Source organism: Bombus huntii, chromosome 1 (assembly GCF_024542735.1).
Source record: "Bombus huntii isolate Logan2020A chromosome 1, iyBomHunt1.1, whole genome shotgun sequence".
NCBI lineage: Eukaryota > Metazoa > Arthropoda > Insecta > Hymenoptera > Apidae > Bombus > Bombus huntii.
The window spans coordinates 1,375,036-1,403,000 of NC_066238.1; the positions used below are offsets into that span (position 1 = coordinate 1,375,036).

General features: G+C 37.7%; 1 protein-coding gene across 13 annotated transcripts in view; it reads left to right on the forward strand.

Annotated features, from left to right (window-relative positions):
• LOC126871575 (glutamate receptor ionotropic, NMDA 2B) overlaps positions 1-27,965 on the forward strand; it is a 320,578-nt gene that overhangs the window by 186,099 nt on the left and 106,514 nt on the right. Inside the window, exon 1 of one of the 13 annotated variants that reach the window (XM_050630623.1) lies at positions 1,035-5,284. The exons of 11 other annotated variants lie outside the window; for them this stretch is intronic. The gene's annotated coding sequence lies outside the window, so the exon portion shown is untranslated. Of the gene's footprint in view, positions 1-1,034; positions 5,285-27,965 lie in introns of those variants that run through there. One more of the 13 variants, XM_050630641.1, reaches the window with a different exon arrangement.

Below are 27,965 nucleotides of genomic sequence, written 5' to 3' on the forward strand. Positions count from 1 at the left end.
TTTCGTTTGTAATGGTGGTTTCCCGACATTTGAAACATCACTGTGACGAACGTCTGCGTGTTGATTTCCGCAATAAATTTCCCTGAATTCTATCTAAACATCTCACGTCTCCTCGGTAAATATTATTCCGTCTAGTTATTTGCTATGTTGAATTTTGCTATAATAAAAATTTTCTGTTCAAAGAAAAAAGATCATCCTTGTGGCGGAGGAAAATTAGTAATTATGGTACAGAAAAACAACGATATTTGTCAAATTATTTTATACAAATAGCTTGGAGAATGTTGTGCATAACAGGACAATAATAATTACAGTGTCAGTTTGATCTTAATTTACTGTCAAATTTACGTCACTAAATTTTCAACGTTTACGTTTTCAATTACCGAAATATGTATTTGCTTTCATCTGTAGAACGGTATCTATCTGATAAGACGGTTTCATTGTTACGGGCTAATGTGAAAGCTCTTAACTAGAAGCGGTAAATTCAGCCTTTAGATCGTCGACAAAACAAATCCTATCAGAATGATTCACTGTTGTCAGAAATTATGAGACATCTTGTGGTATGACCTACATTAATCTGCTTTTGTAGCTACGGTAGAAAATGACACGGTAAGATGTACTTTCGAATTTACTGTATTAATAGAATTTGTATCAATTTCTGGGTAATTTTATCTTCAATCTTCACAAAGATTTTTTCAAAAAAAGCATCGTCGCAATATTACCAACAATAAAAGTTAATTAATCAATAACGCAATTAATAAGTTGATTTAACATCCCCGTGCTTAGAACGAACTTTTCACGTTTATCAGATGTTTCACATCTTTATTTTGCATACAAATATTTGTTACAAATAAATGATTTGTTACATAAGATTATATATAACATAACCGCGATATAACGCATAAGATACGAACACAAACAGTATCGATACATCTAAAAACGTTGTCAGTGCACACAGTGTCATAAATTCCAGTAACTGTACGTATCTTACACACATACATATATTATTTTCTTAGATACACGGATAGAAAGAAGCTAAATAACATCAGCAAGTTAGAGAAAACGTTTTAAACTATCGGCTTATATTTGTTTTTACGATATCGAATCAATACCATATAACAAATACTGGGTCGAGTCTCTTGATCCCTCACCATTTCGGAGATCGATCATATATTGCACCGTCGTGAAAACGTTTCTGCACTTATCCCAGAGGAACGGGGCGAACCACAATGTCGAGGGTTTCCGTCACCCGCATAGGTTACATCTGTTATAAGCCTAGTAATGGAAACTACGCGATGCGCGAGTAATTCTCGCGGTGCCTGCGTTAATTTGCTCGAGCAAACCTTGCGTCTCGTCCGTTGTTGCTTCAGAAATTGATATCACGTGATCGTACCTTTCGGTACGGTGCCGGATGTCTCGCGAAATTGAGTAAACGTACGAGACGAAGTGACGATTAACGACTGATTGAAGATAGAGTGAGATCGAGTGTCCTTTGATGATGGAGCAGAATATAATAATAAGGAGAATAATATTTCATATAATAATGTTCCAGACTTGGGTGAATATCAAGCGTCGAAGATGTTAAATAGATTCGTGTATGCAATTAGAAATGTCGAACAGGCCTGAATATTATCAAGAACGGGTAAATGACGGATAACTGGAGATAGAATGAGACTGGGTGCTCTTCGACGATGGAACAACGAATTTTCTTAGTAAGGAGAATAAGACTTGAACCATTAACTTCCAAAACGAGTAAACGTACTGGACGTGAATTCACGATTAACGGATGATTAGAGGTAGAATGGGATCGACTGTCGTTTGACGATGGAGCGATGAATATAGCAGTAAGGAGATCGAGATCTTGATCAGACTTGGATCAGACTTGATCAGCATCGAATATCAAAGATGTTAAACTGGTTGGTGTATGCGGTTAGAAATAGTGAACGGGGTTGAGTATCTTCTGAAACAAGCAAATTTGATCAGTAAATAGCTGCAGACTTTGGTCAGACAGCCGATGAATATTGAATATCGGAGATACTAAATCGGTTACAGTTTGTAGTAAGAGGTACAATAAACTCGAGTACGTTTTACCACTGGCAAAGTGGATTCGATGGGCCGGTACTACGAAACTTTGATCAGACATCGATGAATATCGAATATTCCAGCCATCGAGTTTGCCAGAATTTATGAATTCGGAAGGAGATTAATGTGTGTATGAACGTGAGTAGATATTTAATCGGCGTTTAATTATAGAGATTGAGAGGACCTTACGAAGATTAAAGTAATAGATAATCGAAATATCTTAAACGCGAAGTACATGTTACGCATGTCTTTATAACGTTAGATTATTGCTAGATTACAAAGATTTTTCTTTATTTTTATTCGTTTAATCGAATGGCTTTACATTATGTTAATCCTTGTAATATATTTGAAGCGTATCGAATGTGGTTTATAATATTGAAAAGTTGGAGCAATTTAATTATATAATTTCAATTTCCAATAATTTACGTTCACAATTAATTTATTAATTCATAAGTAAGATACATCATCGTTGAAAAACTCTCAGGTACTTATTTACTTTTGACAGAATGCAATTTAATTAAAAAGTGGAAGGTGAAAGAACCTGGTGACTTTGTTTCTTTCTACTTTCGCCGTTGTTCAATAGCAAAATACTATCCTGTGATTAAATCGACTTCTTAGGCATTCATTAGGCAATGAATGAATTGGTTTTATCAAGTATTAAGTCTCGAAGACTCGTTTGACTATTGGAAAAGCTTCTTACCTTTAGATCGTTTAATTTTTAAACTATAAAAGGCGAATGAAATAATTCTTTCGTCGATGCAAATATCATCGCGATTAATTCCAACAGTAATATTGAAAATCAACGATTATCTCAACGGACCACGCATATAATTTTAAAATACATCATTAGTAAATACACGAATAAGTAATTTACGTTCGTCGATTGCATTCTCTCTAAATTTGCAAATTCCACGAAAACTTGGAAATTATTGGGTCGAGCAATAAGTTCATTCGCTGTTCATTAACATGTACATCTCGAAAAATGTTACAAAAGTTGTAAAAACAATGTAAAGGTACGTGTATAAAGAAATAAGATAAATAAATTATTCCTTGGTTAGATAAATTTCACATGAGAATAGTAACACTTGACGGTGCCTTTTTTCAGAGAAAATAAACTTAATACTGAACCTAGTATTATTATACTTTTATTCTTTTATATATCTTGAATTCACACACGATAATACACGCAACGATATACGCACTATACAAAATTGCTCTGAAAATATTCGATCGAAGCAATTCTGAAATTCCATTCCACGTCCTATTGACATATGTCAGAATTCAACGTCTCTCGCAGAATCTCTAAACCGTCCTCTCGGCTTTAATTCGGTATCGCTGACTCATCGGCACAGCGAGGAACGCGTCCCGCTGAAAAAATAATCAGCACGGCCGCGCCGCCCCTTTAACGGAGGAACGCGCAGGGGTGCGCACGGTTTTCGTCTCATAGGAATCGGCGGGGTGCGTGAAACTTTTCCAAGGGTATAGTGATAGTGCCGTGGACCACCGCCAGGGCGACAGTTGGCGCGCTTGGGCGCGGTAACCAAGGTTACCATGCGCATGGGCAATGACAGAATTCGGGGCATCGGTTGTGGAGCACACTACGGGGGTGGTTTTTCGCGTTGGCACACCCGGGCGGTTAGCTGGGCGGTGTCTGCAGCCTTCACTTTCCTTCTAAAAATCGAAGGCTACGGAGCTGGTAGCCGCCTTTTTTCCTCTTTTTCTTCCTGTCGCTATCTTTCCCCCCTTTGTCACACTTTCCCTCCTTTTCCGTTCGTAACGCCATCGCGTCTGTCTTCCGTCCGCGGACCGCCGTGCAGTCTCGCGTTTGTCATTCTCCTATCCTCCTCCTCCTCTTTCTGTCTTTGTCTTTCTCTTTCTCGCACGCACACAGAACAGGCCGTTCTTCTTTTCTTCTGCGGTAGAGCGCAGTGACACGTGTCACACGGGGAACGGCGGCTACGAAGCAGACACCCCCGTGGGTGCACGTGCAGCCTCGCGGTACACGCGCCAAAACAAGAAAAAAGTGAAAGTGCTTCGAAAGAGCAACGTCGCCTGTAACTATCGATGATGTTTCTAGTACAGCCAGTGCTCACGATGACGTGCCGGTGGTTGTCGGTTTTCAGACTGGAAACGTTGGTTCGCGCGACGATGGACTGATCGACGAGTCAACCAAGAGAGAGAGAGAGAGAGAGAGAGGGAGAGAGGGAGAGAGGGAGAGAAAGAGAGAGTTGGTGTGATATCCGACTCTTGTGGTAGTATCCATTATAGGATCGCAGGAAGTCGAAGAGCGGATCGTAGCAGGAAGTTGTTTGATTCCGCTGCGCCAGTAAAATTTCCCGGTCACGTGATCGTCGTGAGGGGTTGCGAAAGAAGGGGAGAGCGGAGCGTGCCGTAGTCGGCGATACTCCGAGGTGACGAGGGGTGCCTCGTGCAACTACCTCTGTCTCTGTTGGTTGTCTGTCTGGTGGAGATAGTCGGTGCGTGGTGATCGACGAGGGAGAATTGAAATTGATGTGCTGGGAGCCGCGTGCTTGGTCAGTTGTACGCGATGTTCGGTCGAGTGCACAGGGATCGGTTGTTTTTGACGCGCAGATAAAAATGAACGAAAGAAGAGTCTACGAAAAGGGGAGGTCCCTGTAGGAAAGTCTATCTCTGAGAGATCGCCGCAAAATGGACATGACAATCGATGCGTCAAGATCAGCCAGTCAAGAAGATTATCTCGTTTCGAGGAATCCGATGAGATTTTCCATTCCGATGAACACCTTCGGTCGTTTCTACGGGCGCGTACAGTGTCGTTAATCGATCTGCCGCTATTGTTCGTGCAACTATGAGGGCCAAGTGCGAAACTTGCCAGTGTTTACGAAGACTCGACCGATGAGCGGACAGCGTGGACGTTACAATCGTCGTTCAGGATGGCCTGATTTCCTTCCGGGAATAGGGTGGATCGACTACCAAAGCGTCGAACCTTGACACTCGCCGGGCGAACGAATGAGAATTGGGTTTCTCGATTACTCGACGGGAATCGTCCCCGGATATCACTGCCAGAGAAACAGAGATTTATTTAGTGTTTGTGTGGGGTATGTCGTACGAATTTTATGGACGACCCGCTTGCAAGGAACAGGAGGTATTTTCATCGCGTAAGGGGTATGACAATTCCTGCATTGATCTCTACAACATGTTTCTAGTCGACGATCGTACGTCACAGGTGTGGCATAGTTTCTCGTACGTCTAATGCCTTCTTTGACGTTAGGAGGCTCGAACAACAATATCCTCGATGCTACGAGCGTTAAATTTCTTTCGATTCTGTCATCTCCGAAAGCCTCGTGCAATATTAATACCGAGGTTAATGTCGAATACCACGTCGTGGAACGTTAGTGGAATAAACCCGCGTTTTACCGCTTCTAAAACCGGCTACGTGATCACCGCGCGAACATGAATTTCATTGGGTCGTGGCACGGTGCTCTCTGCTACTTATTTTTCTAGTAGTCGGTTACAAGTCGTGGAAAAAATTCTTGGGCTTCTAGCTCTTCCGGAATGCGGCAAAATTAAACGATATCTCGGCTGGGCGAGTAAAAACATTTCAGCATGTAAAGTGTTCGGTGTCAGACGGTGCTTGTTTCTAGCATTTTAACGCGAGATACGCGTACGAATTAGCCTCGCGGCAAAAATTCACTTGGAAATAGCAGCGCTGACATATACGAGTATGCGTTGGCATAAATTGTCGAAATAGCTCGTAAGTTCTGCATGAAATTATTATTTTCTTCTACGGTTTTATCGTGCGTGGTATGCGTACGAGGCCATCGTTGTAAAAACGGTGCCAGGAAAGAGACGCTGCCGGTCGCGATAGTCGAGATCCACGGTAGATAATAATCGTTTCGTGCCGGTTTATCGAGAACAAACACAATGGTATCATGGAACGAACAGGCCAACCGTGAAATCGTTAAATCGTCGAATCGTACTCCATCACCTCTGTACATCACAATCGAACGGTCGGAAGTAGCTACACGCCTGGTTTGAAAGCACTTGACCCCACGCCATCGCGTGTGTATCTTGCCTATAAATCAGCCTTAGAGAGCCGTTAGGCATCTCAGTCACGCTCTAAAAAACGATGGCGAATTTACATCAGAAAGGGGGCGCGGCCTTCGAATTTGCGATTATAATTGTGGATTCGACCGAAAGGGCCGCCCGAATGAATGGAAACGCGAAAATTCACGAGTCCACTCCCGAACATATATAGGTCTTTTTTCGGCGTTTCATGGCTGCAAGAAGTTATTTAGGTCGGCCGGGCTCGAACAATTAGTAACGAATCCTCGAATTTGCGACGTAGACGCAAAAATAGGAGATCATTCGATCGAGCGTGTAGAAAACATGTTGAACGGCGCTCTTGTTTCTTTTTTTTTTTTACAGAAGCTTTAATCGTAGAGGTTTTTGTCGAGATTTTGCACATGCTATTTTTGTTGATATTTTTATTGATTAGCCGATAATTGAACGATGTTTTAATATTTAACACTCTCTAGTTAATAACGATATTATAACATGTTTATATTTATGGATTATATTATTTAGTTAAAAAACGAAAGTAGCAACAAAGTATAAAGAAAAGTACCAAGTATTAGGAATATCAAGACTTTGATAAATCATATTTCGCCGAATATACACGATTGAACAATTTCGAGTACGTTACGGATATTAATTTACTTCAATCGTCATCTTTCTCTTGGACAGTGTGCATTTTATTCAACCCGATTATAAAAATAAGAATAAAACAAAGCTAGTCATCTTGTGATGCAACTGAAACTTTAATCAAAGACGAACGTAACTTTCCTCTTGGAAACGAAATCGCCCGCACGAGAATTTCAATTCACGTTTCTTTCCTACGTTCTCGTAAAGGAAAGTTCATTCCATTTTTATACCGTCATACGCATCAGCTATTTCAAATCTACTTCGAATACATCTGGAAATATTTTTGCAGTCTCGACTCTCTGATTTCTCGTGCAAGTTAAGGAAACGTATAAATTATACGAAGCTTCTAAACACCGGTCGCAATAACGTTTCAGTAAATCCAACCACTCGATCGCAGCAATCCTACGCGTAAGGTAGTCGAGCTAAACGCTCATCGTTCTTCGCCTTTTTCTAACATCCGGCGCAGCGGCGTAAAAGTGCGACGCAAATCTACGAAATTATTGCCGCCATTGTTCTCGTTGGATTCAACACCGTGTCGTTGTGGATGCCGTGTCACATCCAATCCTGTCATATCGTTTGAACGATGATTTATCGTGCCACCTCTACTCCATTTGACTAGACTATACTATATTTTTACTGGACTTTACGCGAGAGCTTTCTGAAAAGTAGGATCTTTGGAAAAGTACAGTCCTTCTAGTTCTTTTATCGAACGAGTTCGAGTTGAAAGTTTCTTGAAAGAAGCGAATTACCGGATCAAAGAGAAATTTATCGTATCACAGATGTCGATCGCGTACGGCAACGGTTACTGTGCATGCGTATTTGTGCGGACTACTGTTTTAACGAATTCGATACGTTTACTGCATGCGACATGCATTCGAGTGCATACTTTTAGATTATAAATGTATGACATCGATTTGAACGTGAATTGAAAAGCCCGAATTCATATTAAACATATGTAGAAAGTTTTACAATATACTGTATCGTATTCAAATTTTTCGTCAGCGTACAGCATTGTAAAAAATGGAATCGGATCTACAGCGAACGTATTAATATTTCGAAACAATTAAATACGTTCACATATTAATACATCGTAACAAATAAATACGTTAATTGCTCGCAATTGTTCGTTAATTGACCTGCTTGATGCTCTATGTAAAAATTAGCATACAGTACCTAAGCTACCGATTCTTACGAGTGTATACATTGTAATCTTCGGATGTTTCATTCGTCAGAATGTCAGTTCGTCCATGTACGCATTCACTGTAAGAGCGACTGCAGGCGAATCGGTTACGTGGTCGACTAGTGAAAAAGTTTAGTAAGTCGCTTTGTGTAAATGCAAATCTAATCGACTAGCTTCATCGACGGTTGACTACCAAAGAGTACCAGTTACAGAACCCTAGTTAACCAGGAAATCTAAAAAGTTGGATTCGGTGATCGACTGAATACAACTAGGTTTTACTAACGTACACAGCTAAGTTTTTGTGTTCGCAGACGAAAACTTTCCTGCCACTCGGTCCTTAATCGGCGGTCGACTGAGCTAGTAGATCAAATTTGCATTTGCACAAAGCGACTTACTAAAATTTCTCTGCAATCGACCGCTCGCTCAGTCGACTTCTATCTAGTCGTCCTAACCGTAATCTATATAGTTGAGTCAAACGTGTTGACTGACCGCTCGGCAAACCTTGAACATTTTCAAACCTTTCAAATTCCACTGCCCTATCGACTCGACGGATACAGAGTTAACGAGGGTCTAATTAAAAGATGCATCGATTAAGCACAGACTCCGGTAGTCGGTAAACATCCTTAATGGAGCGTGCCTCGTCCGTGATTCATTTTCATCCCCTCCGTCGCGGTGTCATTACTTTCGCCTCGCGTTTTCCGCTGCACTTCGGTGTCAGCGTTCTTTGTTAAAAGGGGACGAAAAGTCGGTCACCTGATGCCCCGTTATAAGTTCCGGTCCGCCATTGTGCCGGAAAGTTAATTAACAGGATTCCCTTCCTGTCCGCGATCCTCGTGCTAGCTTCAGAACAATTTATGTTTCCACTGGCTTGCGCATTGGTCGAAAACGAAGGCGAAACTGAATATACCGTAGACTTTGATTGGAAACCGTGGAATGCGTGACGATAGAAGTTGCGAAAGTCTTATTTCTGAAACTTTGTGTCCTTTGCGTCGATAAAATTGTGATTTAAGATTTTGAGATTCGGTTCATTTAAAATTTAGTTTGAGTAAAAGTAAGCATTGAATTATCGAGGCCTTTGAGGAATATCGAAGATTCGAAGTTAGTATCTTACTTTCAGAACTTTGTTCTTTTTGATAACATTCTTAATAAGCTTGAGACTTATAATTCGAAACTAGATTTCCTTAAAGGATGAATCGAATATAGGCAATTTTAAAAATGATTGAAAATATCGAAAATGACTTTTGACGATTTGTTTATCAGATTGTCTAGAACGTTACTCGATGCCCTAAAGGTTTGTGTTCGTATCTTGCATTTGACGTGAGTGTTCCTTAGACAAGTTATATAGCTAGAGTCAGTCTTTCGTCGAAAGCGCTAGAGAAATTTCTGCACGAATTACAAATGTTTATTAGTGTACCCGCCCCTAGCGAATTAACTTTGATCTGTCAAGAGGGAAACACAAGTGCATCAGCTATTACAATTTGAAGCATGGAGCATGCTATGATTCAGGGCATTTAAATATTAATTGAATGTTACAGAGAGAAAGAATATCGTAAAAAATCAATGAAATTATTTAGAAACTTTCTGCTGCGATTTTCTGGATTTCTTATAACACCCTAAGGGCCGAGTTTAAGGCTCTATATTATTGGCACTCAAGTTTAAAGGACTCTTATTCCTAACAATATATTGTATTTGAAATACAAATTTTTAAACTTTACGTTGTTTCGTAATTTCTGAGTAATCGTGGGGTTAGTACAAGATTTTGCTCAAACGATTGACATCCTCGCAGATACTAATTCAGACTAAATTTGCTGTATATTTACCTACCATATTGCTATATTTATCCCTATAACTTGCGGAATACCGATTTATGCAAATCACAGTTTCCTGATTTCTGTTCGATCAAGACTCTGTCAAAATTATTCTCATTTCATATTCAAGGATACTTTCACGTTAAAACTACTATGTCGTGCTATAATTAGCTACCTTGCACTCTATTTAGAATACCGTAGGAATAACTGCTCACGAAAAAGCGGTTCATTCTTATTTTTTATTCTTGCAATATTTCCTAATATGTCTACATTTATCCGATATTTTCCTTTTATTTTTATTCATAGAATACCTTACCGCCGTTTTTCAGAAAGAAACCTTCATATACTCCCGACAAATCCTCTCTATATTCAAGTTATAATTTTCCAGCTTTTATATAATGAACGAATCCATATAATCAACCAACCGCAGAATTATCCTGAAACCATTCGCCTAAACAACCCCATGCAGACCCCATGAATCACACGGAGCTCAGTCCTTCCCCAGTAACACAGTTCTTTCCATTTAAATTCAATTAGAACAGCTGCCAGTATCGCGAACCAGGCCACATTACTATGCAAATAGAGGCGATCCTGTAATTCTCCGTCGGCCCATTAACACTAGTACCATTAAAATGGTCAAAATGATCAATCTTCATGAACTAACTCATCATAGTGATTTTACAGATTTACAACTGAATTTTAGGAGACATTTGATAGAATGTACGAACAAAGATTTCTTTTTTCTTTTGCATTTTTTTCTTTTCGTGTATCTTTCATTTAGATTTCGTCGGTATAATACCAAGTTTCGTGCTTCGGAGGTACAGTGATGGTGAAAAGTAAGTTTAAAAGATATTATGTTAGAATCTTGTTATCGTAAATCTATAGGAAATTCTATTTTACAAGAGCAATGAATGGACGTAAATAATAACAGTTGGGGAAAAAATAAATAGACAAGAAAAATTATATATCATTATATATCAGTAAAGCTTAATCGAACTGGTATTTGTGTTATATACTTAAGTTTTATTGATTATACTATAGAACACAGATTATTTAATAAACAATTAAAATTAGAAATTTCCACTACCTGTCCGCTTATTTTTGCCACAAAATAGATGATTGTTACCAACCTGGCAAGAAGCATCCAGTTACAAAGTTTCTAGTACTTGCATGTATATGTCGATCTTAAACTTTCTTTCCATCGCATCTGCAACACAAAACTTTCTCCGTAGTTGTAGTAAAAGACACCAATATCGAACCAAAAATTTTCAGTGACGAACACGTTCCTTCGCCTGCTTTTCCTTTTGAAAATAGACGTTTCGTCCCTACTTTACCACGAAAACATCTCTTTGTGGAACGCACGCTATCGTCGCGTGACATGTTTCTAGTCCTGTTTCGTCGCACCTAGGCTAATAAAGGAGCGATGGGCGTCTTTGACTGGGGAAAATTAAGATTTTCTCGTGACCTGGGAACAATGTGTGACCAACGTGGCGCCATTGATTAATCTCTCGATGGAGAGATGCCATCGATCTCGTACCCACGCAGCCACGTGACCCTTTGTTCTCCGCCCTTTGATCTTCCCTTGTCCCTTCTTTGCGATTCGTCGCAACTTCATAGGTCTTCGACCGAACCAAACCAGTTTGCTCGAGGAAAAATTGTTCCGGCTCAAGAGCTAATCTCTTTCGCCCACACTGGCTACCTATGATTTAGGAATTAATTTTCTTTATCGTCCTCCACCAACCGAGTAAAAGGAAAAGATTCCGTGACGGGTGGGTGTAGAGCGAGTTCTAATAGGGTGGAGATGTTTTTGGTGTAGGATGTCGGAATCGTTCGGTAAAAACAGAGAGTAGAGAATAAATGGTGTTTGTATGAAAGCCGAAGTCTTGATTTACTGACTATTTTGAAGTTGCGAATGAACGATAGGTAGGTGTAAATTTTGATAAAAGAGATCGAGTTAATGGGAGGAGCTGGAGCACGCAGCTATAGATTACAACAGCAGAGAAGTGCCCTGGAATTTATCGGTGTAACTGCCGGTTGTAAAGGTTAATATCTCTTCCTTGAAGCTTAATTCGCGCAGTATATGGCGTACGAGTGACTCTTCATTTATAAATATTGAAACATCGCACTGAGGCGTAATTGTAAAATTTTGAAAATTCATAGGAAATTTATTTCGTTCTTGGAAAGAAACGCACTTGTACAAAATTTCTAATTTGCGCTTGCAAATAACTAGCATATACGTGTATTGATCTGCAATTACTTTCCAAGTTGTAAAGTAACGTTTTTAAAGTAACTTGTCTTTTTAAAAAATTTAGAAACTTAGTCCTGTTGTTTGGGGATGATCAATATACAAATGGTTAGCGCTCGTCGTGAATGATAGAAATCGAAACACGGCCAATAAATGGACAAATGCGTGCTCTGCCTGCATGTTACGCGGCACGATGGCTTAACCACGCGATAAGGAAACTAATATTTGACGCGTTTACCCGACAGCTGATGATAAACAGGACCGCGCCCGAAAACCCGCGAAAATTGTCGCGTCACCGCGAATATACGTGTTCCTCCTACAAAAGCTAAGATCTCAGGAAATGCTCGTTTGCGTGTAACACTTCGAGTGCATTATAGGGACTTTCATTGTATACTAACATCTCGGGAAGTGTGAAAACCAAGGTATATACAACGGTTTCGACACGAAAACAGTTGCGAAGCGTAAGAATATAACGCAACGCACCTAAACGGAGTACAATTCAAAGACCATATACCATCCAACGATCGGTGATTATCATTGAAGAATTAAATCAAACATTTATCTTGCTCGGAATATGTATATCTTGACATCTGCACGTTTTCTGTCTCTCTATATTATAATATTTTCCATTCGCTCAAGGCAAATTATTTGGACATCCTCGAAGTACATTTACGGTCGCTTTGAACTACACATAATTTTATGGTCGTCTATGGGATTCTAAAGTCTCATTTAAATGAAATTAATCAAGCTGTTTGAATCTAAACTGACTTGAAGTAACTTTGCTAATGAAAGATTAACGAGAGCATAGAAACTCAAAGGATTACTTCGAGTTAAATAAATAACAGATTCACATTGGTCAAGATGTTTCAAATTGCTTGAATTCAGACTTAATTCAGATTTAATCTTAAGCAGATGTTATAAGTCCATTTACGTGTCTTTAACGTTCACTCGTTCTAACTTTAATAACTAACTTTAACTCGTTCACTCTTGATAGACACTCGTTCGAAATTCCTGTTTAAAATTATACGCGACGTAGTACACGCTATATAATAAATGCAAATATTCGCCAAAACCTAAATAAATATGTAGTTAGCGGTTGATCGATCGAACACCTTGCTATTTACTTTCATCTTTATTGCGTAAAATTTGTTTGGTAGCTTGCTAGCGGAGTTCTTTAATCGGCAATCGTACGTGGACATCGGTCGCGAATTCTTTCTAAATATTTTCGAGATTGTAGTTGTAATGCAGTGTGACCGTTTGGCTGGACGTTTTATAACAGGTCCGCGAGATGCCTGCATTTCAGGGACAAAGGAACGGATTGCAATTAAAGCGAAAGCTTCGTTACATTCTATACTGATAGACTGCTGTCGTCTGTGCGTCGAACACGAGGCGTTTGTTTTTAACACGTTCCATTCGTTCAACGTGTGTTGTTTTCACTGCATATTCTATTCAAGCTGTCAACATTTTCAGCGCGCGTGAAATAACCGATAATGTACACTATCGATGATGCATGTGGATTCAAAGAAAAACTGGCGCTAAAATGAAGTGGAAGTTACTAACGCGTTCAACGCTGATCGAATTTCCGCTGCCCATTTTGCATGCTAGCAAATAATATTCGTACAACATTTCTTTTTTTAACATACTGTTTTATACTTTGTTGTGTATACTTTGCTGCAATTGTTAAGCTTTTTTGTGATTTTTAGCTTTTGTCACGTATTTCATTCGATATTACGTGCGCGTTATAGAACTACGTGCTCATTCAGTTTTCAGAGGCATATATAATGAATGATTGACTTATTTATTTTCAAACATATGTCTAAAATAAAAACTCTACCTACATATTTTAGTTTTTCATATGAAATATTCATATGATAAATTATTATTATATATTTCTTTCGTAATGTAATTAGGAACTGTATATTCTGCAGTTGCTGAACTAACAACAGAAAAGTAAGAACGAAACTTGTCAAACTTTAACAGAGATTATTACACCATATTGTTATCTCTCATTCTCACGACACAGATAGAAAATTCGTGTTTGCGAACACCTCTTCAACACTTGAGATTATTTTAAGCGAAAAGGTCGTGTGAATTTTAAAATATCTCTTCAGTACGGTAACTTTCTTTTTCCTTCGTATGACAAATAAAAGAGAGGAAGTCCGCGATATGTTCTTTAGAAAACAATTACCAAAAGTGAATTCAAGGTATCTGAAGCAAACAATCTCGTTACAGTTCACGTGCGGTAAGTAATTTTGCCGGAAAGTATGGAGTAAACTATATAGAGAACGGACGATCGGTCTAATTCTGGAATTACCTTCATTCGTACTTGGCCAATTCCAGGTACATAACGTTCTCGAGGGCACGAGGCGAATTTTAATTTGGCAGAAAGACGATATGCTTGGACCCCCTTTTGGCAAATATTTCAACACCTCGTTAATGAAACAGACAGTTATTAACGAACGGGGACAATTCAACGTGCAGGATTGAAGTCGCATGCTAACTAACGTCTCCTGGATACTTTAAAACTGTCACAAAGATGGAGAAACAGCTGCGATCTATCGCGATATTCAATTACGGTTGAAATTTCGAAACAAATATTTTTTCATCCACCATTCAACAATTTTCACAGATTGTGATAACGCCGTACGTGAAAATTAATTCCTTCGCTTCTTTAAAACGGTATATGACATAACGTAAAAGCTATTGCAAGCGATAGATGTTAATACAGAACGTAAAATGATAAAAATAGTAAATTTTTTATTTTTTAATATAATTTCCACTCGTTGATCCACAGGCGAATGATTTGCGAATATTTGTCTTACTATACAATAGCAATATCTTGCCCGCAGTTTATAATATCGATCGATATTCCTTGATCGATGTCTGTCTTGCATTTTCAAATCTCTGTTTCTTTATTCGTCTTCTTGTTGACAAGACGATGACGTAAACATCGAAACGAGGGTGAAATTAGAGAGAAGGACATTTAGTTGAAGAGGGAGAAGAGTGGATGAATTTAATATTTCGGTGCTTCAGCGACGACCCCTGAGCGACACTTGGTGGTTAATGTTTCGCTGTAATTTGCCCTTGGGAAGTGATAAAATTTTTAATTGCACTTTGGGTAGGCGAATGGTCTCCTTTCGCTCAGGGATAAGTTAATCCCATTCCTCGGACAAGTTTTGTGGTTTTACAACGTACATATAAATCTCGCGAGGATACTTATTTTAAACGTAAGGAAAAATCATTTTCGTAAAATTATATCACGAACACGAATTTTTTATCAATTTCATTTTATTGTACCCGCGCACATCATATCTTTATCTATTAATTCCTGTACATTTTTACAATTAATTGCTTTTCTTCAACTGACATGCTATAGTTGAGTCAAAATTGAATTACTATTCTTTTGCGGTCTGAAAATAAACTTTTTTATTTTCGATACTAATGGATATTGACTATTCGGAGCAAGTGCAGTGTCCAGGTTATCGGAAAAAATTTTCTATTCGAAAATAAAATGCTGTACTATAAAGATATTACGATGTCACAAACAAGAATTAGAAGTTTTTGAAAAAAGCGACGTTTCGAAAAAAGTCGACCAATACATTCGTACAATCTGATAATCTGAAAATATTTTTCTCCTTAGAAAATGTGAAAGAAAACGCCTCGAGCACCGAAGGTCCTGAATTTACGATGATCCAAGTTGAGCGATAAATTATGGTACAGAGGATGCATGCGTGGTATGGGTCATCTAACGTTACAGGAGAAATATGTCGTCTTCGTTGTTCTCAGCGATACCGAGTAAACGCTTGAGGGAAGGAACGTTCCAAATGAAAGATGTGATCCATAATTGCCTACCACGGATGTACACAAAATCTATTGCGGCCTCATGAAATTCCATTTCCGCGCGTCGTGTCGCGAAGAAAATAGCGCATAAAGGCCGAGTCATTAAGCATAGATTATCTAAATCTTCGTTTTCGAAGAGAAAACGGATAATTCTTGTTTGTTCACTTTATATTACGATAGATATTGCGGAGGTTTGGAAATAATTCATCAATTAACTGATTAAATATTTGATCATTTTCCAATCAAATATATTTACTATTCAAATATTTAGTATTTAAATATTTACTATTAAATTAACGCGTCACGAGACACAGAGACAAATAATATTAAATTAAAAAGATGGGTGTAGAAAATAAATGTGGGAAATAGCCTTCGTTGTAATTAAAGCTGAAACGCAAAGAAATAAAACGTTGCATTTTTTAATTACGAAATTTTAGTGAAATTTTTTTGAAACGTTTCGAGTAAACTTTGTAGAATGAACTTCTCTGTATTTCTTTATACTCATCATTTTGCTTTAATACGGCTATCTGCGTATTACTCGCTCTTGACGATATTCACTGTAATGTACACGAGGCTTTGTAGCTCTACAGTCAGCTATTACGGCACAATAGAAGTCCGCGTACGTCTTTGGTTTGAAACGTTTCCTGGAGACTGGAAACGTTCTTCTTTGAAAAATTTCTTTCATTTACGTATAATCCTAACAAACACGTTATTAGTTTCTTTTGTAAAGAAACTCGGCAAAGCCATTTGATTTCTCAGAGATTTCATTTCCACAGTTCCAAAAATGTTTACAGTTACACTGAGTGAAATAATGATATTAGATAGAAAATATAATATCGTAGCATTAGGTACAAAATGAGCTAATAGTAAAACTTGTGATTAACGGTTTTAATATTGAAAATTATTCCATAATTCCGTTACGTATGTTGCAATTGTTTGAAATCTAAAAATTCCAACTAAGACATGTTCATATTGAATATTAACCGATGTTATAATTCGTTATAATTTTTCCTTTTAATCTAAAATTGAACATTCTATGATCGATGGAACGAAATTGCTAAATTTCAATACAGCGATATATCAATAATTCGGAGTACGTAGCGTGTAAATAAACTAGGATATCTGAAATATAGATATTCGAGTATATAATTCGAAAGTCATGTAATACCATAAGGATCAAACATCATTTATCGTTTGCATATGGGCGGTCGAAATTGCGCCACAGGAAACGCGAAACTGCATCACTCGCCCGTGCGATTTCACAACAATTTCCGAAGAAAATGAACTGGAAACGCGTCCGAATCGGCTAAATTACAAAGTTACATTCGCGAGAAGCAATTCGATTTCATTGAAACGTGGCAAACGGGAAATTAATGAGATGTCAGATTTGCGCGCGTGAACGCAAATTCGAATAATTACGTTCAATCGTAGTCGTGTTTCCCACCGTCATTAAAAGCTGTCAAGTCGTCGTTCTGCCTTCTGTCTGCAATTACGTGAACGATTATTTTCTTTTTTTCTGCTCTTTTATGGCGACCGATAGCTCGCTTATTAATCGTGCTTAAGCTGACAGTTCCGATATTTGCGCAAATCGTGAAATCACCGACGGATCAACGTTTAATTGGAATTTTTCCATTGCAAATGACAAAACGATACGATCGTGAGGAGGCCTACATTGAAAATACCGGCGTATTATTGGAAGTTATTTCGTATAATAAATTGAAGCGACTTGGAAATAATAAAAGCGATCGATATCGAAAATAGTCAATTTTAGCTATTGAATAATTACGCATGCTTGTCTTCGAACTCTTTAAAGAACTCGCTCCTTGTTAACTCGAACGCGATTCTATGAAAATTTGAAAATTTCCTGTATCCTGGGTGAGATCGATCTTAAGAGTCTTAAGAGGTTGAAAGTCTCGATAATAGCAGATTATCTAAATGTTCGTCAACGAGAAGATCGTCGTCTTAAGACGAAATATGAATCATATAAACAGCTCACATGGAAGTCGTAAATTTTAACGATTGGATAATTATGGGAGATGATCGTTGAAAAGTTTAGATAATAGCAGATCGTTAAGGGTAAATCGTCCTTCGATAAGGTGTGGTCTTAAAGGATCGAGTCTTGTGTTTTAAAGTCGCAATCGGAAGGTGACAGGCAGAACAAGGATTGACGCGAATCGAATCCATTTTAAGGAACTGCGTTCAGGAACAAACGCTTTGAGAATCTTGTTTAAAGAGCTTGAAACGTCGCGTGGGATCTAACGTTACCGAAAAATGCCGCATAAATGGCGGGACATTTCGCTGGAAAGAATAAGATGTCTGTAAAATTTCCATAAAAAACTTGAGTCTTTAATTTTGCTACGACGTAAAAACGCATAAAATTTCAAACTAAAACACATCGAGCTGGTTTTATTAAAAAGTATATGGCCCGTTAAAAAGAATTTCCATCGAATCTGTGGAAGGAAAAGGTGTAAATATTTTAACGAGTCTTCCCCTCGTTTTCAACTGTGGAAAGGAATTTGATGGTTGCCATTCCAGTGGGGTCGGGGTACGATTAAAGAATGCATAAATAAGAGAACTTATGGAAATCGAGACGGCAGACTCGTCCCATTGAAGTTTAATGGGACGAAATTAAAAATTACCGGGCGATAAGGCAAAAAGCAAAAAACACCTTGTCCTGACGCGAACAAATTTAATGAAAACGAACCGGAAAAAGGCAGAATTATCCTAAAAGGTAACGATTGAATACCATAGCTAATGATAATTGCTCGTTCTACTGTATCTTCAAGGTCAAATCCAATGCAAATACAATTTTACAGATTATTTGAGAAAGAGGATAATGAAATTTTCGGATAATAGAACAATCACTTCTCTCGTATGAAATTTCATTGATTCGGATATAGATTAAGATTAATTGATAGTTTCCTTGAAACCTAATTACGAGTTTTTTAATTGTATCGTATTTCGTTTCGATAGTTACGACGCTATTAGTTTCATATTGAGTTCGTATAAAATCAGAATTCATTCGATCGAACGAAAGCAGGAACACATTGTATACGAACGTTAATAAAATATGTACATATTCGGGAGGGAAAACGATATCCGCTACTGGGTAGCATTACGTCCGGATAATAGAGCGTTCTGATAATAAAACGCTTGGATATTAAGGTATTCGGACAATGGGCGTTGGGATAAGGGGGACTCTACCGTATTACAAAATAGAACTCTTTGATTATTATGTTTATTTTCGTGAATATGGTATGTTAACGTTCAGTTGGTGTTTAATTTCACGAATATGGTAGAATATTGATACAGTAACTTGCATTCAATTCTATACGGCGATTTTAGACACGGTTCATTACTACATTGCGGATATTTATTCAAATTCATAATGTATTGACACAATTAAGGAAAAAGAACCTAAACAGAAGTTTATTTCATCCTCTAATTATTATAATGAATTTAAATTTTATTTTGGATACATAATTTTTGTATTTCTTTATGTACAATATCGCGCGTTGTGCGTAAATATGTACAAAGTACATTTTTGCATGTGAATTTTCTATAAATATATAAATATCCCAGTCAATTCACTACCTTGTAAATTTGCTCTGAAATTTTATATATTTTCTTCTATCGTGAAAACCAAAAATGAAAAGATTATTACAAATATCTTCTTCTAAAAAGTTATAAAGTCTATAATTTTGATATGTTACGTGTATCTACATATTTCTCGCAAAACTAACAATTAGGCATTCTATATTTTCGTTCCATTATCGCATCAAGCTCGAGGACGTTCTATTATTCACAACCAATTTCATCGCTCCAAACGCTTACCATAAACCGTTCACGCTGAACTAAGTACTTGGCATGCCCAAGATCCGCTCATTAGTCGTTCCACGTTTGCGTCGAATTATTCTCATACATTTATGAACGAGAATTCCGCCACGTTCCGACGTATTTTTCGGGCCAGTTTGCGAATGTTGCAGCCTTCGAAGTTGCGCAAACAGTTTAAAACGGAAGTGCCCTTATCAAAACATCAAGCGGCTGCACTCCGCGAAATTGATTTCTCCGGTTAAGCAGTATTACTCTGCCTCGTCAGCGTTTCCAACCAAGTTGCCCGATATCGCAGCCTCTTATTTGGCACAGCTACGGTTAAATCCCTTCTGCGACCGAATTCTATAATTAATTCCTTTTATTAGGTGCTGATGAATTACGAGAAATTGCTATTATTGTTATATTATTTTTGTTCAGTTGTTTAAATAGTCGATTTAAGACACGAATATTGGACTCTTATTTTTTAAATGTTCAGATCTTCGTCCGATTTGATCCGATCTCTCGTCGAAATCAGAACACACGAAATCAGAAATCAGAAATCATGATTTATAAAGTGTAATACTTTAATTTTTAAGCAGATGAATTTCTATGAACGAAATACCTACATATTTTTCGCTTGAAAAATATTGAATTATAAAAAGATTCGATTTCGGAATGAAACGATGTAAGCAATAACCATCGTTTCTTGACCTCTACCAAACGTGGCAGCGCATACGACTCAGACGTCAGGCTATTTCTCACCTTCTACAAAACGGATCGACCACCCTATTTCCTTTCCCAGATACCCTTTGCCAAGCTATACAGCAAAAAATGTTATCAAAATTCGTTCAACAGCTTTTACGTGATGCGAGTAGAAAGAGGTCAAATAACAGACAGATAAAAATTCCAAAAATTGATTTTTTCCGATCCATGGCTTATGAACCGTTCCTAAATGACTTGTTTTATTTACTTTTTTTCATTCAATGTACAGGCATAACTCTTCTACTGCTTTATTATATGTATAGACTTTATCGAATCGCGTATTCGTCGGCCAGATACGTTGCTAGGCATTCACCTCTGCACGTTCAATAGCAACAAATACACAATGCGATACATCGATACATCAATATATCGGCGATCAGTGGAAACGAAAATTTTCTTTGAGCCTATTACACACCCTTTGTTGACTTTCGTGTGGTCTATGTAAACTGTACAAAGGGGAAAACCCGTCATTGGTTCGCCATTTGAGTCAACATTCACGTTCAACAATTCCTATTTAGCATATCCGCTCGTAAGACTTATTAAGATTAAATTTGCGATAAAGAGGAATTTTTAAATAGAATTTTGACATAAAACACTACATGAATTTTAAATAAATATAAATACAGATTGTACTCGGTTGATACTGCAGTTTAATGAATGAAGTATTACTAACGGCGATTCTTCGAGCTTCTGTAAGCAGATAATCCACGGATATTAAACACCTTCTCTCGAATTTCGTGAAATTTTGAATGCAGCAACCAGTCAAACGGTTTCGAAACGGAAAATTAACGAGGGCTCGCGGTCATGGTAATTAATGCGTTGCTAAACGAAATTTCGCCGCCATCGAGCTCCCTAATTTGCATCTGCTGCTTCCGAGGGCCGAAGTTCAACATGTAGCGTACCTGTAACAAGGAAGCCCGATGACGACGTAACTAGCTAACACTTGCTATCTTGACTGGCTTCATGTCGTTCGAAACGTACGCTCTGTTTTTGAAACTGGCAGCAACCGAAACGACGAAAGTTTCTTTGTTTTCGGTCAGAATGTTCTAGTTCCATCGTTACAACATTCCGTAACTTCATCGAGAATTGAAATTGGTGATTTTGGAATTGTTAAGGGGCAGCAGAGAATTTCAAATGATTTTAAGTAATTTTTAGTGATTTCAAGAAGTTTCAACTGAATATCTTTATTAATATCGAATTATAGTCACGTGGTGGAAACAGGCAACGTTTGATGCAACATCTTTTTCGATAATGAAATATTAGAATTTCTCTTCTGAAGTAATGTATAAACTCTTAGATAGCATAAATGTATTATTTATACCTGCTATGGCCGAGAATATTAGAAATTATGCCAGAACGAATCAAACTAAAAAATAATTTTCTTGTATCATCTGTCTTCTCAAAATTACATAACTTCCTTCAGATTCATAACGTGATAACAAAGAGAAACATAAATCTATTCCAAGTCCTGTGAGTTAACCTACGTATATGTATATGAACTTTTCAGAAGTAAGATTGATCAATCGCATGAATCGCAAAGTAGAAAAACCGATAACGTTACAGACACTATTTTTCAAATTTATCATAAAATTTGCTATTACTTGTGCCATCTTTTTGTAACAAATGAACTTATGGAAATAAGTAATTTATTTCTGGAGAATTAAATATTAATCTTGTACTTATCTATACAAACTGAAGAAATTGACATAAAGTCGATTAGTTTTCGGGGACGCTCGCATTGCTACAAATTTTGCGTGAACCCGAGAGTTCAATATTAGCTATCTTTTATCACCGGCTCTGCTCCACAATAATTAGTTTTCTCATTCCTCCGGGACAAAACCAACCCTCTTCCCATCAGATGCCAGTAAAGAAGTAGCCTAGTCATGGTCAGGCGTCCCAAGATAAACCTAGAATACCATCTATCGCTGATTTATCCGCTTTTCTCGCGTAGGATCGCCTTCGTCCAGACTAATCCCAGCCATAGAATTCTCTGCATGAAGACAAGGGAGGGGCTGAAGGTACGTTAAGGACGATTAGAGGAGAAAACCCTTCTTCTAGGGATTGTTTGACCCCTACGTGACCGGTAGGATGTTTCTATTCCTGGGCAAAAGTCGATGGTCAAACAACAGGAGAGAAAATATAATACCTCGACAATTGAACCCTTCGAATTGACCAGCGATCGTTATCCATATTCCTGGATTGAAATATCGAAATTGATGGGCCGACTGTTATGTCGATCGCACACTTTCGCAAGAGTAATGTTATGTGTTGTCGTTATATATGTTTAGATGAAAGCATAAACGAGCATTCGTCCTTCTTTAGGTGAATTTCCAGCGAATTCTCTTTTATTCTCTGAACTGTGTATTTCTTGCACTGTGGCAGAAGATTGACTCCTCGATCGAACTTCTTCCTGGTTGGGTAGATTCCTTTTGTTCTGCAAAAACTGTGCAAACCTGGTTGCCTGGTTCTTTTGACTACCTCATCTAATTGTAAGAAGCTGCCGCCTATGTTTGTTAAGAGCCCAAAGAGACAGAACAATTTTTCTCGCGCAATTTCCACGCTACGTAACAGCACGTAAGGTCTCGATTACTATATTTTCCAGGCAAAATTAGTTTTGTGCCTGGCTATTGTCCTCCTTGAGCCCACATGGCTGCCGCCTACATTATTTGACTCGACAAGCAGATCTTATCAATTAAGTACGAAACACTCGATAATTGAATTGACCAGTGATCGTTATTCATCGTTGTATCGGGATATCGAAACGAGTAGGACGACCATCGTTTTTTTTTTCGGTTTTCAGGAAAGGATCCAACGATGACAGGAAAAAGTTGAGTATCCTGCGACTGTGTATTAGAAGAGATCATCGCTGTGCGAGTTCTCATGGCCAGACGAGCAGAAATACCGCAATATCGCGAAAGCTCGACCAAACAATTCAGAGATTCGGGGATGGATTCAATTGAGATCTATTGTGACCGATGAAACGCCGAGGTTCGGTGTGTTCTTAGTGAAGGAAATAGTGGCTACGACAGGAAATTGCGGGGCACAAAGCTTCTTTCGCGACCACATACTGTGGCTATGTTTTTTCTTTTCATCTTAGGGTTAGCAGGGTGGCAGGCTTTCTTATTGCGAGGCGACGCTTATTCGTTTGCTGAGAAAATCGATGTTTTAACGGAAGGACCGAGGGAAACGTGGATCTTGGGTTTTTGTGATAATTTCCAGAATCTTCCCGGTGATAAGATTTGGAAAAATTGTTAGGGACTGTTAAACGAGGAGCATAAGTGACCTGTTTTTTTACATTTGTTAGGAATGTAAAGCTGCAAAGATACATAAGGTGTACATAATATGCAAAACTATATAAGATATTGAAAGTAGAATATTTGTATTTTTAGTTACGTACAAGTTTTAGTTAAGTATTTTTAGTTAAGTACAATTTATAGTAGAAATTCGAAGACTTAGTATACTTTATTCTGACAAAAATATTATTTATATTTTAAAATGGCATTAAACTAGGGCTTGAAATTTTGTCCGTGTATTGTGTTTCAAAAACAGTCTCGTACCATGTAGGGATCTTGGAAACTCGAATTCATGAAATATGGCTAAAACCGTAACTGTCAGAACCGTAAGTCAGAAAAGTTCGCAGCGAGGACATTTCTCTTCCGAAATGTCCAGTTCGGGTTGTTGAGTGATCGTACATATGTCGTATCGTAATACCTACCTATCGCAGAAATATCGATTTGCAATGTATAATTCCGCATAAACCGTAGACGTGTCTTGCGATTCAATTATCGGAGTAAGCTTATTTTCTTTCAGATAAGCGAATTTTATTTTCACAAACTTCGGGCATCAGCTAAATCTTCGAATCTATTTCACGTATTACCAAATTTTTACATTTCTCAACGACAGAATTTCCTAAGAGTTTACGACGATATCTAAGGGATATTTAATCGATCATTTTAACACGTGTATAAATTATGACATTCACCTGAAATTTTATCACAAATGATAAATTTAAATTGAAGTTTATTCATTGAATTTCTATATACTCCAGCGTTTAACTTTAATGTCTACAACGAATATTTATAATACGTATAATAACTCGCAGCCTCCCTTCTATCAATGATTTATAGCGGGACATGAAATAGAGGACAATTCAAATCATGTTGTTGTATTGCCTCGGAGTATCAACATCGTTAGGACATACATAATGTAATAATAAATAAACTCCGGGCGAAAACAATCGTCGAACGAAGACGAATTTGAATTTTCCGGTACTCCCTCCACCAGTATAAATAAACGACCATGTTCTCCAGAAGTCAGTCGGTCGTGCGAATCAATATCAGTTCTTCGGTCTCAGTCTCGAGCGATTTTAATAGCGATCCATACACAGTCTTAGCGAATCCGTTAGTACCGAGCGTCTTTGCAAACATTCTCCGTATCTATAAACTATTGTAAAATATATTTGATGGTTTTCAATATCAAGATACCTCGTCATTTAAATAACAACTCAACCAATTATCCTCTAGAGATGTAAACAAAGACGAGAGACCGTATCGATCGACGAAACGAAATTCGACAAAACAGATGAACATAATAGCTTAAATAAAAAATTACAGTAAAAGAAAAATATAAAATCTAGTTGTGGATTTGTACTTCCTTCCACACAACGTATTCAACAAGACGCGATTCGTACGATGCATATATAGCGTCGATATATATGATACCTGTCAAAAAAGAAATATTTCATATACCGTTTACAATTTCACACCTGCACAAATAATCACAATTCTCGATCACACGTGGTATCTATTCACGCTTCAGTAAGGAGAGAGGCATGTAGGACTTATCCGATCAGTCACAGGAGTATACTACTTGCTCGATACTGTACACTACAATGCGAGTACACTAGATACGCTAATTGTCTTAGCAGATACAGGTGTGAAACACTGGTTCCAATAGTCAGTCCTCATAGGGACAACACTTGTTTGTATTGTTATGTTTCTTCGTCATTGATAGTGACGTTCTGTCACTTGGCTGTTTAAGAGTCAATATATTCTTTTTGACGATTCATGGAAGACTATTCTCACTAATTTTTGTTGTCCTTCTTTTCACCAGTTTGTCTGTAAATGGTCATATGTGACTTATACTTCCCATTGCGAGAAATATGTTACTTGTATAATTAAATACAAGTTATACGAGAAAACATTTTTAAACAATCGTCTGATCACACCAATTTGTCATAAGTTAATGAACTAGACTCGAGATGAATAACACGCTTAATTAAACGGAAACATACAGTTCCGCAATAAAAAAGACATAAGGGTCAGCATGAAATTCAGAAGTGAAGAATTGTTTGTCTGCTTCGAGCATATACAAAGACATAATTCGAGATACAAGTGCATGAATGTTGCATGTATTCGTCATATTGCATCATTCATAATCCTATTCTGCTTTTCTGATGTCAATACAACGCTCAATTCATTTCCTAAAGCACGTCGTAACAAAGTGCAAAAGTTAAACGACGCTACTCAAAGGAAAGTTCTGTTCAGTTAAAAAGTATCGGTGCGAACAATGGTTACGTAGTAGTAAACCAAACATAATTCACTCGAACTACAACAATTACGCCACAGTCTGCCGTGGAATGCAGCTTGTGCTCCGTTTAAAATTAAACCAACTATTCGTCAGCGATTGCACCAGTCACTTTGCTGTCTGCCGTAAATAAAACCAATCCTCGGTCCTCCAAGTCTGCCTTCTCCATCTGATACCATATCTAGATGGTATCGTTTTATCTGGTAATTCTGACGGAAAATCGAAACGTTGAACAGCCGGTGTTCGACAAGATCCTTAGTCGGGTATCATCGACACCAGGATATTTCCACGAATCGTGTTATCGTCACTTTACCCCAGACAGGAATAGATCCAATCTGATCTATCCTAGGGAAATTGCGTTTCACGGACCAGCCTGGAGAGATCTCGTTTGCGGTTTAGGAAATACGCATGCGCGAAAGAAAGCGCGCGAAGAACGAATTGATAACGTTGACTCAAATTTTCTTGTTAAATTCTTCGATATGTATGTAATAGACGATGAATGTGTTTGTCGTATAAAATAGTCAATTCGTTGGAGAGGGAATGGGATACAACAGATTCTTGCACAGTTCGTTAGAGTTAAATGTATTTAACAGAATAGATTATGTGATCGTAGTAAATATAATAATTGGATGAAACGTATTTTGTACCGAGTGGTGTGAACTATACAACGATGGCACGCCAGCAATTTTGTTAATCCTGTTTTTTATTTTCGTACGCTACGTGGTGCAATATTTTTAATACAATAATATTGTTTATCTTTGATAGAAAAAAAACATCTGACAAATATTGGAAAAATAATAAAAAAAAAAATACATAGAGTAAGTTTGTTAGATCTTGTTTGATTACAATAATTATAGAAAATTTATTTTTCCCAGCTGATGCTTACGACCGAAATATCGTATGACGTGAACAGGGAAATCGATAGTTATCTTGGTTTCGGTTGACTCGACGTACTGTAAGGGATCTTGGTTACGACTGCGCGTGGAGAAGGGCCTGGCGAAGGCGTTGCTACACGGTATAATTTCGAGTGTTCCGCTCGAACTTTGATGCTCGAAACGCTTGCGGTTCTAGCAGAAACTTTCAATTACTCTCGATTACGAGTGCTGGAAAACACTGTAATATGTAGAGAGCTCTCTTCAATTCACAGCATTTGAGTAATAAAGCATGCAATCCTTATTGTCGGTATAATACCATTAGGATATTAGACAATTGGTAGAAAGCTAAGATCTTAAAATCTTCGATTAAATATACAATTGAATTAAACATATAAATATACAAATATATTTATTTTTATCTAATATTGCAATATCTCAAGTTACGAAAATATTTGCCCCTTCTTCTAAAAAGAATTTTATTTAGTGCGATAATATTTGCTAGAAAGGAACCTAAATATTGCAGTCGTTACTGTTCCCCAATGCCACATTTTCGATGATTGAGCAATCAGTATGTTACTGTCAGCCAATTCCATGGGTTCAAAGGCTCGAAGAGAAACGTATTTTATATTTACTCGAATCGTTTCTGTCCAATCTACATAGAGTGATATAGTTCAGGTTGACGCAGTTTTCACGCAGTTTCCACCCAGAAACATCAGCTTTACCGTAACTCGGTTACCGTGACTAATTTCCACGCGCTCGAAACAGAAACTAAACGTCGATGGCAATGGGCGAGTCCACGTCTCTAACGAGACACCGCTGCACAGGCGTTTCCCAGATCGTATTTCGAGCTACGTTTAGTCGGCGACAAAAATAGATGGATAGATAATGAAAATAGGTATCAATAAAGTTTAGTCGTACTAGTATACTAGTTATTTACTTATTATTCAATTATTTAATAAATATCTGAAATTAACCCTGCCTCTAATTTCTCTGTAGTTTAAACTCATTGTCAAATTAGAAATATTAACTTTTTGAGGAAATCTTTGGTATACAATTGACGTATTAACGTAATTAACATATTTTCATACTTTTTT